The sequence below is a fragment of the Ctenopharyngodon idella genome, chromosome 8 (assembly GCF_019924925.1).
Source record: "Ctenopharyngodon idella isolate HZGC_01 chromosome 8, HZGC01, whole genome shotgun sequence".
NCBI lineage: Eukaryota > Metazoa > Chordata > Actinopteri > Cypriniformes > Xenocyprididae > Ctenopharyngodon > Ctenopharyngodon idella.
In genome coordinates, this window is record NC_067227.1 from 26,462,399 (window position 1) to 26,484,711 (window position 22,313).

The following is a 22,313-nucleotide window of genomic DNA, read 5'->3' on the forward strand; positions in this document are numbered from 1 at the left end:
TCAGTGCAGTATCTCAACCAAGCCCTAATTCAAGCGATTTGGCTTGTGTTTTCTGTGCTCTGTTACCTAGCAACAGCCTCGTCTTCTCCTCGTCTCAAACGACTGGGATGAAACCATAACTCAAGCTTATATAAATCGTATATTCAGAAAATAATCTTGGTTTTATTTTAGTGTATGACAACTGATTGTGAGTTGGAAGACAGCAGATCTGCAAACATATATAAATTTGTGTCTGTTTTTGTGAGATTGAGAGGATGAAGCCACAATTTTGTTTCCACCTTCCTATGCGGCAATTCAGAAATGTATAATTGCATAGGGCAACAGGAAAGACTACGAACAACAACATGAAAGGATATTAATTGTTGTATGTGATCACGGTCATCATCATCCCAAACGTATATTCATTTGAAGTTCTGTTTGCAACTAAAAATACATCAGATATAAGATAAGTGGCAAATCCAAACTCAAACTCTACTGTAAATGTTTACTTATGAGTGTGATGTGACACATCCTGGTCGTACTAAGTACGTTGAATTATTTAGGAGAAAAATATTAATGTTTAATATCATGTCATTCATTCTTCGAAGCCCACTCTAGATATCTAGCATCCCTGCTTATTTTGGTTCCTTTTTTATGTCAAAAGTTTGACATAAAAACATCTAAGAGCTAGCATATGCATTTTCTCTGTTGTCAAGGTAAAAGCATATTTGGTTACAGCTCAAAAAAACAGTGAGACACCTGTTACTCTTTGTTGTGCGTGTGAAGCTTCAATGTCTATTACTGTTGTGGTAGACAGAGATCTGTCTCCATCTAGTGGTCGCAGCTTGTAGGAAACTGTGACCAAAGAAACGAGTGATAGTGTTATTTTCATATTATTTATATACAATTATAGTATTTATTAAAGTTATTGAATTAGCTTATATATTAGTTTTTATTTAGGTTTAATTTATTGGTAACACTTTACAATAAGGTTAATTAGTTAAACATTAGTTAGTGTATTAACTAACATGAACTAACCATGAGCAATACATTTGTTACTGTATTTACTAATCTTCGTTAACGTTAGTTAATGAAAATACGGTTGTTCATTGTTTGTTCATGTTAGTTTACAGTGCATTAACTAATGTTAACAAGATTTTAATAATGTATTAGTAAATGTTGAAATTAACATTAACAAGATTAATAAATGCTGTAGAAGTGCAGTTCATTATTAGTTCATGTTAACTAATGTAGTAAACTAGTGTTAACCAATGAACCTTATTGTAAAGTGTTACCAATTTATTTGTATTTCAGTTTTAATTTTAGTAATTGCAATACTTCAACAAAACTTTATTTCAGCTAGCTCTCAAGGCAAGATTTCTAATTTGCGTTTAGTGTTTTTCATCTAATATTTATGTTTTATTTTATTTCAGCTTTATTTTTAATTAGTGAAAATTATTTTAATAATAACAATACTGGAGAGTAAGAGTTCTTTAAAGGAACAGTTCACCCAAATAAATGAAAATTCTGTCATCATTTACTCATATGGCTTCAGAAGACTTGATTTATAATGAAAAAGTTGTATAGGATACTTAAATGTTACTTTTACGATTGACAGCATCCATCCTCATAGAATGAAAGAGAACAATTTGAAAATTCAGCAAAATTTCAGCCAAAAAAGGGGGGGTCAAATGGGTAAAAAAGAACAGAGATGTACACTTAGAAGAGCATCAAGACCATACCATGATACTACAATGTTGTTTTTGTTGTTGTTTTTGCACATGTACCATGGTACATGGTACAAATGATTTGAAGAACTTTAAGTAACTGTTTATTAAAAAACTGTTTATTAATGCTGCGGCAAAAATGCTGTTTATTAATCTCGCGTGTCCTTTTTATGTTACTTGCCCCCTTCCCTAACAAGCACTTTGAAAGTGGGGTTCGTAACATCATGTAAATATCAAGGTATATGAATATGATAATCATTCAGTGTCATAGAATATATCAAAGTATCACACTACCCATCTGGCATCCTCACTGTAAAATGGTAAATCCACAGTATGTGTGTGCAAGGATAAGGTCTCTAAGATGTAAAAAAATGTCTGGATTCCAGTCTAGAACAAGTAGTGTCTCCTCAAACCTGTTCAAAAAACAAAAAAAGAAAGAAAAAAAGAGACAGAGAGCAAGATTAAAAAATGTATAAATGTCATTCATGAATGAATGAGGATTATTTCTAATAACTGGCAGCTGCACACAAACAGGACTGTATGAAACCTTATGGTGAAAAATTAAACAGCTAGTAAAAATCTGCATTTCTAACAAGCTCTAACAAGTACACCAGACCTCCTGACCATAGCAGTTCTCCTATTTCAGAGATTAAATAATCCATCTCCATAAAGTTCATTTTGCTGCTCTGAATATTAAAATGAAGCAGATTGAATATTGTATTTCATATTGGCATTTAGAGAGGAGATCAGAGCAGCACTGTAAATTACACTTCCTGTACAGTGGCCATTCAAAATCTTCCCTCGGGAGACGGTCCTGGCAGGGTTTGCCGGAGGTTTAAAGCCCACATGGCAGGGGAGGATGGATGGCTTGCCTGGCTCTCACCCTGCTGGCACAGACAAGGGCGTCAGGGGCACAGAATCAGGGTAGGGACAGATGGGGCTGCGGATGAGGAATACTGGAAGTGCTCTGTGTGTGTAATGTTATTTGTTTGTGTGTGTTTGTGTTATGCATTGATGGTTTGAGCAGGGCTCAGTTACAGTTAGTACCTGTAAGTGAAGTATCACTCCATGTGATTAGGTAATCAAAGAGAGGTTTTGATTACAACAATGCAAATGCCATTTCATGCAAATTTGTAAGCAATCATAGATAAAGGTCATGAAAGGTCAAGCACTGATATAGTCAAGCATCCAAAATCCGTGTGCTATTTTTTTGTCAAATTTCCCAAATTAGCTGAGAATTAGCTAAGTGTACTCTTATGCAAGGGATTTACAGTGTTCACTCTCTATTGGTAATAGAGCACAACAGTGCCACACAATTTTTCAGCGGCAGCTGGATGGGTGGGTGGATGGATGGATGGATGGATGGGTGGATGGGTGGGTGGATGGATGGATGGATGGATGTTTATTTAAACATTTTGATATACACTCTAAAAAATGCTGGGTTAAATACAACCCAAGTTGGGTTGAAAATGGACAAAGCCAGTGGTTGGGTTAAATGTTTGCCCGACGTGCTGGGAAGTTTTATTTAACCCTTGTGTTATGTTGCGGGTCAGTTTGACCCATTTTATACATTCTTACTGTTCGTGGGTCAATTTGACCCATATAGACAGCCATTCAAAAGCAACTACAGACCCAAAATACAAAACACTTCTGTGTTGTATGTCAGAGCACTTCAACTCTAGTCCTGAAGTGCCAGTGTCTTCCTGAGTTTAACAACTTTTTATTTTCAAAGTTTGTGAAAAGTTGTTTTACATGTTAACTGTCTGTCACACTTTTTGAACATAGATATGAAAATGACTTTTCCAACTTAAATTGTTAAAAATCTTGAATACTTCAGAGCATAGACTTAAGTTTGGTATCTTTTTAAAGGTAAAACGTTACAGATTATTGTAGAAGTAAAAAAAAAAAAAAAAGTTGTAGAAGTAAAGTTTTAAAAAAAAAGTTACAGAAGTTTACGTTTATGAAAATGTAAAATATAAAAATATAGTTTTTTATATTTTATATAAAATATGTATTTTACAAAAAATCTAAGCTAAATATCTGAACTAGCTCTGTAACAAATTTTAGGCTGATATCTCAAAAAAAGAACTTTTAGTAAGATTTTTTGTGCGCAGTACCAAACTTTTTCACTAGACATCCAGATTCCACCGGTGACCATATACAAACTCTTCCATTTCCATATATGGTTTGAGTGATCTGAACCATATATTTCAATAATTTTCATAATATTTATGAAGTAGACATCCTATTCAGAAGAAGTTTGGGCAGTAATGTTAATATTTGATTTGAATTGAATCTCTAAAACCCACATAAGAAACATATGGAAAGAATTAGAGCGTGTGTTATAGTTTGGCACCACATCACAAATGAAGAAACTATCACTATTTATTAATTGTTCTGTCATTTCTTTTGAAAATCAATCACCAAATATAAAAACTAGAGTCTGAAAGCTTTCAAATGATATATAGTTTGTCAAGATTACTTTAGGTTTAGACTAAGATATTATTGTTTTAAATGTATAATTGTAAATGTCCCACAGGAGGGGGAAGGGGCAGTCTTAAAAATAGCAGGTAAAAACATTTTTTATAAATCATAAATTCAGAAATGTATTCTTTGTGATGTGTGAAACGTATTGATATTAAAAGTTAATTATTTGTACCTGCTTGTATGCTTTTTTTTTTTCATAGTGTGATTTTTGGGGATTGTATTGAATCCAATTAGGGTCAATTTGACCCGCTCCATAAAGAGTGTACACAGAAATCGAACAGAGCACGAGGGTTAACCCAACTGGGTCAACAGCTGGGTTAAAACAACCCATTCGCTTTGTTAAAACAACCCAATTGCTGGGTTTGTCCATTTTCAACCCAACTTGGGTTGTTTTTAACCCAGCATTTTTTCAGAATGTACAGTATTAAAAAAATGCCACATGGAGACTTCTGTGAACATTTTTGAGGGGAACTAATTGTTTAACTGGTTCACTGAAATTACCTGAAACCAGACACTGTTATTTAAAAAGCCCATTAAAGTCAGCATAATATTCACCAGCAAAATTATAGCAAATATACACTCTAAAAAATGCTGGGTTAAAAACAACCCAAGTTGGGTTGAAAACGGACAAACCCAGCGACTGGGTTAAATGTTTGCCCAAAGTGCTGGGAAGTTTTATTTAACTCAACTATTGTTTAAAAATTACTGTATTGCTTGCTTAAAATGAACTAAAAACATGTTGGAAATTAACATTTATTAATATGTTTAATAAATTAACATTTTTTAATAAGTTTAATTAATAATAATTAAACAATAAACATTTATTAAATTGCTTATTAATAAATGTTCACCTTTTGATTATTATTGTTGCCTCTAGTGATTATGTGTCTGATTTTTAATTTCCAACCTATTTTGAGTTCATTTTAAGCCAGCCATATTGTAATTTTTAAACAATAGTTGGGTTAAGTAAAACTGCCCAGCATATTGGACGAACATTTAACCCAACCACTGGATTAAAACAACCCAATCGCTGGGTTTGTCCATTTTCAACCTAACTTGGGTTATTTATATATATATATATATATATATATATATATATATATATATATACATAGTCAAACCAAAATTTATTCAGACACCTTGAACATTTCATTCATTATTACAGTTTATTCACTACAGTTTAAATAAATGGTAATAAAATGTGACAAGATCTCAGAGTTAAACTGTGTCAGAAAAAAATAATCTTAATTATGTCAGATAACACTTAAGCAAAACATGGTCAGGTCAAAGTGTCTGAATAATTTTTGCTTCTAAATTTATCAATTTTACTGGTAGTCCACTGTATGAAGAATTTTTGTGTATAAAATGTCACAGTTTACTTTTTTTTTTTTTTGATATCCTCACATAAATGAACTATAGTGTCCTACACCCACTAGTAAAAATATATCAAAAATATCAAAAATGTCTGAATAATTTTTGGTTTGACTGAGTATATATATATATATATATATATATATATATATATATATATATATAAACAAATGGCCCGCTGATTAGGACTGAGTGCCCATGAACAAAGATTTCAAAAACAAACACAGTATTTTAAATCACATACTTCCAAAGAAACAACTGCCTTTGAGATGATTGTGAATGCTGATGTATATTTTTCTCCTGATATCATATATAGACCTCCTCCTCTACAACCTGAAACTAAAAAATACAAGAGATTTTCAAAAAATATGATTGTTAATACAGTATCGTGATTCACCACAAGGGGGAGATGATGAGATTGTATAATGCTGGAAGCAGGTGTGAGTCGCTTCTGTGAAATGCACCTATTAGCTGTCTCCATCTATCAGCACGCTCTCCAAAAACACATTACTCACCACACATGAGCTATGACTGTGGCCGCCGCCTCCCAATGGAGGAATGGAAAGGCAAGATGATAGAGTATCCAAAGAGAACGAGCAACCACACACACATATAATCTTTCACCTGCTTGTTACGTCAGCCTAACACACTTCCCAGACTATCCAGGTGCACAACAGGTAGGTCAGACACATTAATTAAGACCTAATTTTTGATGATGACACAAGGAACAGCACTGCAGCAATTTTTCATAATCACATATAGGACCAAAATGGGGTTAATGACATTCTTTCGTCAGATCTCTCCCAAAACAGAGCGTTTCACCGGTATGCAAAGGGCTTCCAAGCACGTTTCCACCTTTGATATTTAAATGCGGTGTGAACATGCATGTGAGTGATTCCACAGCAAAGGAAAGATCTGATATTCATCTGGCCTGCTGTATTCTCAACACTTTTATGTTTTAAGCACGGAGCGATGCTCCTAAAAGCTCCCACCCCCCACTATACTCACCTCCCTCTACAATTGTCCCATGCACGTCTTTGTACTGCGTCACAAGCTGCAAAGCACCAAAGGGCCCTTCAAGACCACATTCTCACCAGATTTGGCTTCAGGACACAGATTTTACATTGGACATCATGTGGCGGCTCAACACCGACCCAACAAAAATGACCTTAAAATTAAGCATTAAAACTCATTAAATGTTACTATGAACTGAATAGGTGCAACAATATGCAAAATTATTAACATTATGTTAGGGTAAATAGAAAAATACAACAACTTATTACAGTAATTCCAATAACTGGGTAATAACTAGGTACTAACCTACACCTAAACATAACCTTAACTCCTGTATTACCTAATATTACCCAGTATTTTCTTAGGTAAGTTCATTGTAAGTACATGCAAGTACACATACTGTAAAATAAAGTGCAAACATTTGATTGGATGCTTTGATGTCCAGCCTTTGATGTCACAAAAAAAGTGTTTTCTCCTCCTTCAAAAAAAAAATTAATATGTTTATTTAAGGCTCAGTAAAGTACTTTTTTTTCCTGCTGGTCTGGTCATGCCAGTAGTTCATATTTTTATTTATATATATTATAAATATATATTTTCACTTGCCCCAACACAACTTTTAAATGAATTTTATAATTTATAATTGTATATTTACATTTATAATTACACATTTTCAAATTTAAATGTACTGTATAAGGTTTATATTTAAATTATTTAATATTTATTTTATATGATTTCAAAAATATTATTGATTATGCATTTTGCACACATACTTTTTTTATGAATTTATATTTAATATTATATAGTTATAATTTATAATTTCACATTTCCAATTTTAAATGTATAAGGTTTATTACATATTTAAATAAATATTTATTTTATATTATTTCAAAAATATTGATTATGCATTTTGCACACATACACATTTATGAAATTATATTTAATATTATATAGTTATAATTTATAATTTCACATTTCCAATTTTAAATATATAAGGTTTATTATAAATTTAAATGATTTAATATTTATTTATATTCTTTAAAAAAAATATTATTTATTATGCATTTTGCACACATACAAATTTAAAAAAGTAATAGCTGGAAATAATACGGGTATTATAATTATATAGAAACTCCAAAATAAAGTTTACTATTTATTGTATTATTTAAACTATGTACAATTACATGGCTCATGTGCTACATGTTATTACCACATTTGCCATTGTTTTAGTAACTCACCAATTGAGAACCACTGTTCTAGACCAATAACACATTCCCTATTAGAGGAATATACACTGTCCATAACTCTAGCTAACCACCCAGTTCAGTCACGGACATGATGAAGTTTTTATGAGCAGCAATCTTTTTGTACAGACAGCTGTAATAGCTCCTTTTGAATTCATTTGTGTGCTACATCAATGGAGAAAATGGGAAAATAAGAGTGAATGGAACTTTTAATCTCGTTTATGAAATTCGCTAATGGGGACAGAAAATTAATTAGACAACCCAACAGACTATAGGAGGTATGTGGGAGTCTCCTTTTGGATTCTGCTTTTGTTAATGCAAATTATGTTCTAATGGCTGAAGAAGCATATAATATAATGAAGTAAGCTGTTTCATGTGGTTTAATATGGATGATTCAGACTAGAAAATGACCTCCCTTTATTATGAGAATCCTTTGATTCAAATCAAAGATTCCAATATCATTAGATTCTAGATCACTAATTAATCAAGAGAGTGAAAACGCTGCATAATTGGTGCCCACTGATGAAAAATAATAGCAATGAACATCTGTGACAGTAACATTTTATATTTTTATTAAAATTATTTACAAAGTAAACAAATCAGCTCATCCTATTTATTTATTTAATTTACTCAAACTGGCAAACTTGCATATTTACATTGAAGCGCTTCCATCAACCAATGGCTGACATGTAATTTCATGACTTTGCCAGCAGCAGCTTCCATATTATCAATAAATCTGGGTCATAAATAATTAAAAACACACAAGACTGTGTGTTGGTGTATAACAGAGTCAGACTGGCCTATGAGAGGAATATTTCACATTCTGCTTCTCTGAGACTGGGTCTATTAAGCTACAACAACATTATACAGAAAGCTGAGAGGCAATGATCTCAAAGAAACAGAAGGGGAGAGAGACTGAAATTAAAAACAAAATGATTAGTGTAGTCTATTCTTAACACAGAATCCGTTCCCACAAGCATTGTTATTAGTACTATACCATAGAATACGGACGAAACAAATGGCCTGATCCCATTCACTGCACCTAAATCAGCAAATACAGCAAATTGTGCTTGAGAAATGTAATGTTAAACATGATAAAAAAGGAACTGAACGAAAAAGTATACTCAATATAGTATGAAAACATGTAGTAAGAATGAATTCGGACGTACTACATCCGCCATGTTGTTACTGTCACATGACCTACCAGCATCAGTTATGTCCCTTTAACTTCATCCACAAATCCTCTCCTGTGGCCTCATGGGATAGTAAAGTGTCCATCGTATGCACACTTCAGAATCCCACCGGAAGTAGTAAGTCATCCGAGTACTTTTCGCCTACTGTTTTTCGAATCTTATGAATTCGGACATACTACTTTTTTTCACATACTGTTTTTTGCGTACTATATAGTAGAGAAGTATAACATATATATATAACATATTACAAACCAAGGGCCGGATTTACGAACAGGCCGTGACGCATCAAGCTGACGTCAAAGAACTAGCGGATTATGTTGTCGCCTCGCGTCAGCTGCGCCTGGACAAAAAGCTGCGCACGAACACAAACGCTGCATCCAAAAGCGAATTTCTTTTGGCGCACTCTTTTGGCGTTAAAAAACTACTGTCAGGATTTACTAAAGACAAGCAGTGAAAAATTAGCGCTGAAGAGGAGTTATTTTTGTGGTTGACTTTATTGCATATGCATTTGTAGGAGTTTCCCTTTCAGATGCAAAATTTATAGGAGGAGAGTATTTAAATGAATCATGCAAAGTGATTTACTAAGGTTTGCGCTAGTCAATTTACTGTTATTTGCACCATTATTTACCGCTGAAAACCTGCTAATTTGCGCTGCTCTTGGTAGATTGCGTTGGTCATTATTGAAATGATCTGGCTGTGTCTGTGTTCTTTAATTTGCGCTTTGTCAGTAGATCACGTGCAAAACTTTCCACTCCCATCACCGCTTTTTTGTAATTGTGTTCTTACGCTAATTTGCCCTGTTTAGTAAATCTGGCCCCTAGTCGTATATAGAGTGAAATCCAAGATGTTCATGTCTTTCTTTCTTCAGTTGAAAAGAAATTAAGGTTTTTGAGGAAAACATTCCAGGATTTTTAGTGGATAGTGGACTTCAGTGGGGTACAATGGGTTGAAGGTCCAAATTGCAGTTTCAGTGCAGCTTCAGAGGGCTCTACACAATCCCAGACGAGGAATAGGGGTAAAAAATAAAATTTATATACTTTTTAACCTACAAATGTTCGTCTTGCACTGCTCTGATGCGCCACGCATGACATAATCATGTTAAAAAGGTCACACGTGACGTAGGCGGAAGTACCACGGTAGAGCGAAAAACTCTGTCTCATTTTCTCCTCCAACTTCAAAATCGTCCGACATCATTGTTTTATCTCTTTTTTTTTTTTGTAAAGCACGTTTGACTTAGTCTTTGCATGTTTGCTTTGTAGACACTGGATCTGTACTTTCACCTACGTCACATGTGACCCTTCTAACTTGATTACATAATGAGTGGCGGATCACAGAGCAAACGAGCATTTGTGTTTAAAAAGTATATACATTTTTTTTTTTTTGAAAATGAACGTGATCGTTTTAGCTAGACAAGACCCTTATTCCTCAGCTGGGATCGTGCAGAGCCCTTTGAAGCTGCATTGAAACTGCAATTTGGACCTTCTACCCATTGTACCCCACTAAAGTCCACTATGGAGAAAAATCCTGGAATGTTTTCCTCAAAAACCTTAAATTTTTTTTTGACTGAAGAAAAAAAGAACATGAACATCTTGGATGACATGGGGTGAGTGAATTATCAGGAAATTTTAATTCAGAAGTGAACTAATCCTTTAAGCCTAGTCTGCTCCAGGTATGACTAGAACCTGTTTCCCACATAAATAGCCTCATATTTGAAGGCAAAAAGAAAAAATTAGACCTTTAAAAAGACCCCAAAATGTACTTGCTTAAAAGACTGAATGCAGTCCATCATCAACAACAACAACAACAAAAAAAAATTATATATATATATATATATATATATCTCAATTTTCTCTGAGGCTAAGAGAAGTAGCCTTCATCTTTCGGTCAGCAGGAGGTGTTTGTTGAAGGTGTCTGGACAGTAAAAACAGGAGAAATTGTCAGTGTAATGGTTATCTCTCCAGAAGGTCAGTGTGTATGGTCGCCCTGGTTTTTCTTGAGCTTACATGAGCCCTAAACTGAAAAAAAAAAATTCCAAACAAACCAACAAACGAGTCCTGGACACCTTATGACTCCATATATATAGTCTTTTCAGAAGCAGTTGTGAGTAATACTGATGTCTACCTGCAGTGAAAACACTAATTTTTAGCAAACAACAAGTATATATTACAAGAAATTATTTAATGCTATAAATAATTTGATAACACTTTGTTTTACAGTGACCATATTAGGCTACATATTCCTAGAATTACTGCAGTAAGAAGAGTAACAATGTTCTATGAAAGCAGCTGGAAGAAATAATTACAGAAATAAAAACAAGTGTTCTCATATATTTTTCACATATACCGATTTTCATATTTCATAGATGACAAGCATCTTTACAAATGTGTAAAATCATCCAACGCTTATGAAATTGTTTATTTAAAGGTACACTACGTAGCTTTTTTTTTGTTCAGAATTGATATAATGAGCAACTACATCTTGAATCAATCTACCAAACCGTGTTTTGTCTTATCCTAAATCACTACATAACACCTATAATATGTGTTTATATTAGGACTATTTTAGACTGGGCGGGACGACAACCACTGCGGAGTAGCCCAGCAGCATGACTCGTCATATACATAAACAGAGAGAAGTAGCTCCGGCTACAATGTTCTTCCTCAAGACGCATGCAGTTTTGTTTATTAACCGCTAGAATGCCAAAAGTTACATAGTGTACCAAGACCCTGTGCACATTGATTAGATCATTTTTTCATTTACTTTAGCAACCAATTACATTTTCTGACAGAAACCTTCAGTCATTTTTCCATTTATTTCCTCTCTCCAGACTGCAGACAGATCTAGATTATCGATACATTCAAACTCCTTCAAAAGTAATGCATCTGCAATCTGACACTCTCTGGTCCCTCCCCGTCAACCTCAATCTATAAAAAAAAAAAAAAGAGGTGTTCATGTAAAAAACCAAGGCAACTCATTTAAGAAACAGTAAGAATTGTTATAGTACTATAAAGTTCTTTGGAAAGTAACCATTTATTTACATGATTTTAAAATTGTTCAATATGTGCTTTAGTTAATATTTCATATAAGAAATGTACAACTCAAAAAATGCTTTTGTTAAAACTTCTGACAACATCACATGAAGACTAATGAGACAAAACACACAATACTAAAACACAAAACAGGATTAAACATATAAAACGCAAGCGCATCCTGAGAAGAGTCAACCATTTGCTAAACGTGACAACAAATCAATAACAACAGTGCTAACAGTCAAACAATGCAACCATAATTACTCATCCCCCAGTGCCTTCTGGGAAAAGGGCAAATGGGACTGAACTAGGGTCAGAAATTAACCAAGGCTTGGTACAAAAATGCAACCAAGCAAAAGTGAATTCCACAGTTTTATATTTGTTATCCAATATTTGATATATTTCATGCTATTTCTATTTCATGATATTAGGCCAATCTAGTTATGGGTTTGGTCTGTTATTTTATACAGTAGAGAGAGACCAAACAATTATTTAAAGTGCATTTCTAGCAGAGCGTGTATTGTTCAGTCTAAAAATTTATTTCAGTTAAATGATTCAATTGAAGCACTTGACATTAATGGGCACTGTGTTTGTGGATTTTTTTTACACGGTTTGAAAAGAATATGCCCTTGTGAACAATGCCCCTGAAAATCAATTTAAATTTTCAAATTAAATATTGTTGCTTAATGATTAAATGTCACGTGTGGGTGGCTGTAGTGAAGTGCATGACGATTGAGAATAAAATAACAAACAGTCTTTAATAATTAAATCCAACGGGCACAGGAAAACTCAGGAGAAACATAATCACAACCACATATAACATAGGCGCAAACATAAATGATACCGGACAATGAACAGACACAACTCAGGGTTTAAATACACAGGGAGAACAAATTAACAGAACTAGGAACAATAACAAACTAACTAGGGAACAGAACTTAGGCAAAGCAGAACAGGGGACAGAATGAAAATGAAACCAAAACAGAACATACACATTACATTATGCTGATTTATCTCACTAGACTGACTAACAATGCCATTTTTAAGTGACCAAAAGTACAAAAACCTGTTATGCTTGCTGATTCGACTTCTGACTATAACAGAAAAACTGCATCAAGACACATTACATGTATATTACTGAAAGTTGTTGTTAGAATTTACCAAAAACTTTCAAAATAGCAAGTAAACATAGGCAAAATATTTAGTTATGCTTTTTTCGGCATTTACTGTGCAGCTTGGTGCATTAAAGGTGCAATATGTAAAATTTTCTGTCCGCTAGAGGTCGCTAGAGGCCTATTCAAAACAAAGGTGTAGCTTGATGACACCCAATTTTGAGCATGGAATCTTGGGACATATGGTCTTCACCTCACAGCCGGTGGAAATAATCGCAATAGGACTCGGGAAGAAATCATGTTCATGGATGCGATTATTAACGTTAATGCGATTATTAATGTTACTGTAGTATGAAGTAGAGCAGGACCGAGTGTTGTAGGAGCTGAACGAGGCCGCTGGAGTGATTGCGCAACAGTCGCCGGCGCCGCTTCCGCTTTTCCGGTCATGAGTATGAGGTAACACAGCACTGTTTATCATATTAGATACATTTGACTGTGTTGAAAATGATGTTATAACGTTACTCTGTGCATTCGCTCGGTGGCTGCTGTGAGACACTTGTTGCACACTGCAGTAAACTAGATCGATTTTAGAATATCATATTAAATGCTGGATAGCTTGTGTGGATAAATGGCATGCAATTAATTTTAAAACGTATTGTATGATGGAGAAAATTCTGTATTACGGTTACTAAAAATAAAGCTGCATCTGATTATTCTATGTTAGCTGCTTTTTCTCTGAGGCATGGTAAAAGCATGGTACTCGCAAAAAATCAAGAAAATTAGATTTAAACAAGAAGACTAAACGTGTTGAGCTATATAACAACAATTAGTTTTCTGTCTATAAATGTAACCAAACAGTTGTTCCCTTGTCTATTAAAACATGTAATATATTAAACCGTCTTTGGTGTTTCCATGGTTTCTACAAAATAAAACCGGAAACCGAGGGTAACACGGGTATGGTGCAATTGACAGGTGACTCCTCACACGTCCCGGAGCCTTGGTTAAAATTGCAATTTTCTCATGATTTACAAATAGTTGGAAACATTTAGGATATTGTAAGTACTCAAGTGAACAAAATATATAACACTGGCCTAGTGGTTTTTAGGATATTTTACTGCAAAATTCTTACATATTACACCTTTAAGCTAAATTTATGAACACGTTGACAAATAAAAGATTGTGCTCATGCATTCAGAAGCATCATTCTTCATTTCTGCCCCTCCTCCTTTTGTGACTGACAAACACATCAGATCAGGCTGATGAATAGGCCTTTTCAACATGTCAACATAAATTATTCAGCTTTGACAAACAAGTCTGACATTTAAACTCTGCTGGTTGTTGAGAGTAGAACATTTATAGGCTGAACAGAACAACTTAAGGTGAAAATGCTCTCAAATGCATCTTAAATGTCCCTTGGAGACAAAAACACCCATTGCATCTCAATATAAACCTCCATAACTGTTTAAATAGTTTCCCCCCTGTATACGTGATTTGTGTGAACAGAGATATCTCAGTTTGCCATTTAATATAATGTCATGACAGTCATGCAGTACAGCACAGCCTGGACTCACAGATCTGTTGGGAAATATCTAATTGGATTTTTTCCCCCTAGAAGGCAGGGAGGACCATTTAAAAAAGAAAAGAGAAAAAAAAAAAAAATGATTATAACCTTATCACCAAATGAACAGTAAATAGCTTACTACTCTTACAATTTCTGCCATATACAGATTCAGCCATATTCAGTATTTCAAGTAAAATTAAATAAAAATATACACTTTTAAAAAAAAAACTTCACCAAAGCTGCATTTTTTTCAAATATACAGTAAAAACAGTAATATTGTAAAATATAATTCTAAATATATTTAAAATAACTATTTTATATTTTAAAATGTAATTTATTCCTGTGATGACAAAGCTGAATTTTCAGCAATATTACTCCAGTCTTCAGTGTCACAAGAGTCCTTCAGAAATCATTCTAATATGATGATTTGCAGCTCAAGAAACATTTCTTTATTATTATCAAAGTTGAAAACATTTTTATATATTTTTTTTTTTTTTGTGGTGACCGTGGTACATTTTTTTCAGTATTCTTTGAAGAATAGAAAGCAAAAAAAGACATTTATTTGAAATTACTTTGTAACATTAGAAAAGTATTTTCTGTCACATTTAATCATTTTAATGCATCCTTGCTGAATAAAAGTATTAATTTCTTTAAAAAAAAAAAAAAAAAAAAAAAACTGACCTTAAACTTTTAAATGGCAGTGCATATCAAAAGATATACAGATCGAAAGATCAAAAGAATAAATTCTAGAACATGCTTCAAAACATAACGTATAAACAGAAAAGAAAGTGAAACTTTGAACTGTTGCACCTGGTATCATGACAATGAACATGTCAATCATTCCCAATATTCCTGATACATCGACTACATTAATCACATTCAAATTCTTATCATGCACTGTTGTCACTGTGTATTGTGGACATGAGACACAAAATTCCACCCAACATCTAGATGTCTACACAAGCTCCGCTGTATTTCTGCTTTTGGTCAGAGCACAGAATGATGGTGAAAGATGGAGACAGCAGAGCGCCAAGGGCCATTCCATTCAACACATCACAGCCACAGGTCCACGGTAGAGAACACCTGTCTTCCACCTGGATAAACGACCCTGACTCCTATATTGTAAGATCACACAGGCTTAGGGCAATACAGAGTATTGTGTGTGTGTGTGTGTTTTTATGAACGTTACTGAGTGTTTATTTATTATGTTTCTAAGCGCAATTGTGGGTTTTTCACAAATGATTGTGAGTGCATCTGGGTCAGCAAATGTCCTCACAACAATAGTAATTAAAACCTACAGGGGACCAAACAACAATCACCATTGGGAAATTGACTTAAATTATGTCTTAGTGAAAAGGTAAAATGCATTGAAATTTGTGCACATTTACTTGTGTGTGTATCTGTGCAGATATGTTTCATGAATGTATGTGCGAGAACCTCTTTCTGTTTCATGAATATATTCTAAATATAGGCCTGTCTGTCATTTGGTCTCTCTGTTCTACACTGTTCTCCTCTCAGAGCAGCTTCTGCCCACCCTGTTTAGGAGCAGCTCTCATTATCTTACAATGTGTCTCCCTTTCAGTGACGTCTTGACCAGAGTGTCCAAAATTAACCCCTGTTGAACACCAAATGTGAGTAAAAATTGGCTTTGGCAAAAAAAAATAAAAAATGTCTATGGTTCATAACCAAATGAACTGCAACTAATGAATGCCATAAGAACAATAGTCTGATCCTTAAAGGCCAACTGAAGTGCCTTTATTCAGCATTATTCAGTGTGTTGACGTAATTTCAACTGAAACAGGAAGACAGGGCAGGATATGTCGAACAGCCCCGCCCCTTTTATTAAAATAGCCAATAGAGTTTCGTTTCCTTCTAATCTCTATCCATTTCTCATTCTAATCTCCATTCTAATCTCCTCTATATCGGGACTTCAGATTTTAGAGAGCATTTGATTGGACAGAAGATTTGATTAGAAGCTGAAGTGCGCAGTGATGTCATGAAAATCAGTGATCCGTTTTAGCGGAAGTGAGAGACTAAGTTTAGAATTTATATATCTCCTAAACGTGAATTTTGTCATTGTTTTGGAATACACCAGCTTATTCATAACCTTAAGGCTAACAATTTAATACTAAAAGGTAAAAAACTAAAATTTTGATTTCAGGGTGACTTTAATTATATCCATCTAGACTAAAAAAAAAAAATAAAAAAAAAAATAAAAAAACATTTCTAGGACGCCTAGAATAATTCCTCACAATAACCACCAAAACAAATATATAAGGAACAAAATGTCAATGCATCTTCTACATGTTTTGTGACAAATAATAAATAAAATAATATATTTTTTTTTTTATAAAATTCAAAAATAAAAAATTAAATAAAATAAAAGTGAAGGGCTAGCTATAAGACAAGTGTAGAACAGAATAGAATAGAATAGAATAGCATAGAATAGAATAGATCCTTCAAAAACTGAGGGTCAAATCAATTTCTGTGATGTCAGACCTGCCTATTATCTACAGAATATAAATATTATTATTATTATTACTACTAATTTTAATAATACTTATGCCTTTATATTTAATAATTTTCTGAAGAGACTCAATCACTTTATATGATGAACAGATTTAATTTAGGCTTTTATTTACATATAAACACTGATCAGCGAACATAAACAGCAGCTCAACCGAACCTGCTTGATGCGTGAGAACAAACCTCTTGCAGAAGCTCAAACATGCTGCGTAACACACAAGGATAAACCTCATTGGTTCTCACGCGTCAAGCGTACGTGCTTGAGCTTCCGTTTACCACAACTGATGTGTGCGTTGAAAGTTTATATGTGAATACAAGCCTAAATTCAATCTGTTCATCATATAAAACGATTGTGTCTCTTCAGAAAATATGGACTAAACCGCTCAATTCATATGGATTAGTTTTACGATCTCTTTCAATTGCGTTTCAATTGCGTAGCTGTCTATGGAGGGACAGAAAGCTCTCAGATTTCATCAAAAAGATCTTCATTTCCATTCCAAAGATGAACGAAGGTCTTATGGGTTTGGAACGACATGAGGGTGAGTAATTAATGACAGAATTTTCATTTTTGGGTGAATTAACATTTTAAGGACCATACATTGGCAATGGTGGCATTATTATGCTGCTTCAAGTATTTCAGGCAACAAGCTTATATGTTGCACGCTTATGTGAAAAGGCCTGGGTAAAAGCCTCTCATGATTCACAAAATGAGGGCTAAAGATCAGTTAGAGTGAGAGGTTTAATTAGATCTTGAAAGGATGCAACGGGGATGGTGGCTTGAGGATCCGCTCCATCCACTTTTCGAGAGTTTTGATTTTGGCGCAATCAGCGATGAGGTTGCCATGGCGATGCCTATGACCTCTTTGAATACAGTAAAGTCAGATGGGAGATGAAAACATTGTGTCACTCTTGACTGCACCGGTGCTATTGTCTACAGTAATGTGCTGGATTATCCTGACGGTGCTTAATCACACAACCCAGGCGAGCATCAACAAACCATTAGGCATCTGTAGAGACATTGGCGATAATAGCCCAGTGCAAGACATATTGAGAAGCGCAATTGTCTCTGCATGTGTGTGAAATGACACATGACGTATGCTTGTGACAGCAAATTTTTTTTCCCCCGGCTTTGTATTTTTTCTGTCTGCTACTTAAATGAACAGAGACTCCCACGCAGTCACATATTACATTCACAGTCATGCAACACAGTGTTAGTTCAAGTTCACGTAAATGTCTGTCTGAACAATTTGGACCAAATATAAGAAATAAAATGTTCTCTTCAACATCTTAATGTTAAGGGCTGAGGCTGCTGAAAAGAACAAAATTAGCATGTGTCCTTCCATTGTCTGGTGAAAAAAAGAAAAGGAACCTTTTCCTCTATAAAGGAAAGATATGAAATAGTTGTTTGGTGACGGGAAAAGCATTGGCTCTTTTTCACATGGGCTCAAGGAGGACAAAAGCTTACATCTTGCAAGAGATATGACTCATATGCAACCTTACAGTAGTCACGTTGAAATACTATCATGCCAGGTTTCATAGATGGATAGAAACACAGAACACCAACCAGCTTATCTATATCATGCATAAAAGTTAAAAGAATCATTTTGACATATTATTACCATATTTCTCATTCTTAATATTTAAATGATTTAAGCATAAGTCTTTAGATACATTCAGCTAAGGGTATTTATACATTGACATACAACCATTCATATGTATTCATTCACAAAAATACATTTCTGACATACAACCTGGAAGCGCTGCACTGTGTTTATACGTGAACAACATAGGAGACTGACATGGAAGAGAAGAAATTGTTGAATAAAGGTATTATTTTTATTTGTTTTTTTGCGCACAAAAAGTATTCTTGTCACTTCATAACATTAAGGTTGAACCATTCTAGTCACATGGACTATTTTAACGATGTCTTTACTACCTTTCTGGGCCTTGAAATTGTTTATAACGTTGCTGTGTATAGGGAGGTCAGAAGCTCTCGGATTTCATCAAAAATATCTTAATTTGTGTTCTGAAGATGAACGAAGGTCTTACGGGTTTGGAACGACATGAGGGTGAGTAATTAATGACAGAAATTTCATTTTTGGGTGAACTAACCCTTTAAGACTCGTGTAGCCAGACCAGACAGTCTGGACTCCATAGCAGCTTTCACTGGCCAAAGTCAATGGAGCAATGGAGCAACAATGGTGCTGTGAACTTCACATACTTTTGAAAATCCAGCATTTAGTTGATCCTGATAAGCGTTAAAGAATGCGAGACACACGTCTCCTGGAAATCCTGGAGAATTCAACCAATCAGATGACGGCTTTGAAACTCCCGAAGTGTTTCCCATTTTGTGTGCCATATGCATCAGGCTTTCAGCCAACGGTCCGTGGGCGTGATGTCTGAGACTGAGACTACACTGCATACAAAAGTCACTATATACACTGCCAGAAAAAGAATATCTGCAGCAATCTCTCTTACAAACTGCGTTTTCAGTCGAGTACAGGCCAGAATTTATAGCCCACTACCCCCACCTCCCGCGTGGACCATTCATTTTCTTCCCTCCCTCAAAGCAAACTCACAACTGAAAAGTCTTAATTATCCAGCAGGGCTAGATGGATGAGAAACACTGTACTTATGAACAGCATCAGGTAGTTGCTGTATTGGTAGAAAAAAATTTCATTGGCTGTAAAATTCTAGCCTTTGTATAGAAGAAAAACATACTGTAAAACTTAACTAAGGTCAATGAATAGTCAAAATCTATCCAAATAATTATGTATAGACAGTTTTGACTACAAAAAAAAGCCACTGAACATTTCCACCATTATTCCCCTGAAAAGAAATGCAGTTTGTTGTGACAACATGCCCCAATAACAGCTCTCTGTGCACTGAAAACTGAACACTTATTAAGACAGAACATACAGTGCTATGCCGTCTTGTCAGGCCAACAGATTACTTTGTCAAAGAGATTTTATTCATAGATTAAATTAGGTTAGGTGCATGTTTGCCTAGCCTAAATAAGGACATATCATATACAAAGCACAGCTAAGTAAACCCACACGTATTTTATTCTGCGAGAACAGTATTAGCACTTCATTCATTTACACAAATCAAACGCTAGAATTCCTTTCTATATTACACTCATCTTATCTCCACCACCCAATCTAATGAAATGCCTTTTCGACACATTCACGTCATTCACATCTCTGTTTAAATATTTAGTCCCACGGTACATTAGCGTCAGCACTAGGGTACATTTAAGTAAAGAACGGTCCAGGGAACAAATCAGTAGCTGATATGTGCTGCCCAGCTCAGCAGGATCTAGTGTATCTGGAGTCTGTGAGAGTGTGTGAGCGTGTCTCAGGGGCGTTAGGGTCATTATAGCCCCTCATACTATGTTTAAAGCCAAATGATAGGTAATCATTTCAGAAGTACAATGTCCTAGCACAGCGAGACACGGCTCTCTCTTTCTCTTTATACACTCTTTTTAGTCACTCACACACATGAAAGTGCTGCAGCGGTGATGTACTTTCATCTGCTTTTATTGTTTTTTGCTCTCTAAATAATACTTATTAATTCTTACTTATATATAGTATAATAAAATTAATTTATAAGACATTGATTACCAAGAAAAATAGCTGAATAGCACTTTAACAATTTACAATTTAAGCCTGATAACACTTATTTTAAATAAAGATAAAGGCTCATAATACAAACAAAGAATTGCAAATAAATACTTTTTACACAGTTTTTTTCCTGAATTTGCCCCTTAAAGGGTTAGTTCACCCAAAAATAAAAATGATGTCTTTAATTACTCACCCTCATGTCGTTCCACATCCGTAAGACCTTCGTTCATCTTCGGAACACAAATGAAGATGTTTTTGATAAAAATCCGATGGCTCAGTGAGGCCTGCATTGCCAGCAAGATAATTAACACTTTCAATGCCCAGAAAGCTACTAAAGACATATTTAAAACAGTTCATGTGACTACAGTGGTTCAACCTTAATGTTATGAAGCGACAAGAATACTTTTTGTGTGTCAAAAAAACAAAATAACTACTTTATTCAACAATATCTAGTGATGGCCGATTTCAAAACACTGCTTCATGAAGCTTCGAAGCTTTACGAATCTTTTGTTTCGAATCAATTGCAAAGGTTGCAACTTCATAATAGAGAAAGCCTTTTCTATTCTGCTCATATAGTCTTTTTACTCAAATGACTACAGAAAATCATTCTTGATGCAACACACCTATAATTTCCCAGTGTTATGACATGTACTATATAAGGCAGCGATAACAAGTAAGCTCAGAGTGTTCTTTTCAGCCCATTTTCTCCTGGTTTAACAACTGTAAAACCCACACTGGCATGTCCTAATGATGAAAAAAGCAGAGGATGAAGACTAGCCTGCAAAAGCACACAAAGCCAACTGTTTTATCTACAAGGATCACCAATGGAACAAAATGAATGTGGGATCCCACATGTCCCACAATATTGGCTTGTAACCTGACGTATATAGAATCTAATCATGATAATCTGACCCACTGTGGAACTAGTCATCTGATACAGGTTTCAATAACTGATGCCGATATCTGGAGAACAGGTTTATATATGACTAATATGCTGCTGACACATATACTACAATTCAAAAGTTTGGGGTCGGCAATTTGATACATCAGCCTTTGATATATTAGCCTGGATGATACATCACTCTATTATCAGTGGAAACAAGGCTTTGTATTATTCTTAGCATGTTGTCACCTGATGGCACAGAAGTAAACGGTTCCCCACAATGCCACAACACCAGTGTAAGACTGTCATATATTCAGTGTATTTATGGTTATAGCTATCTTAAAAGAATTCTCCCAAAAATGAATAATCTTATATTAATTTTTTATTCATACTCATGTGGTTTCAAACCCATATGAGCTTCTTTCTTCCATGGAAGACAAAAGGAGAAATTTTAATATTTTACTGGTCACTCTTTTTCCATGCAATTAGAATAAATGGCAACTGGAGCTTTCAAGCTCCAAAAACAACAACTTGTTGGTGTATCAGATATAGCTACTTCTCTCATGA

At 34.5% G+C, this 22,313-nt stretch overlaps 1 protein-coding gene across 8 annotated transcripts in view; it reads right to left on the bottom strand.

Moving 5' to 3' along the window:
• The window catches only part of LOC127517709 (voltage-dependent R-type calcium channel subunit alpha-1E), a 146,758-nt gene that overhangs the window by 97,448 nt on the left and 26,997 nt on the right, over nucleotides 1–22,313 (bottom strand). The window lies entirely within an intron of this gene.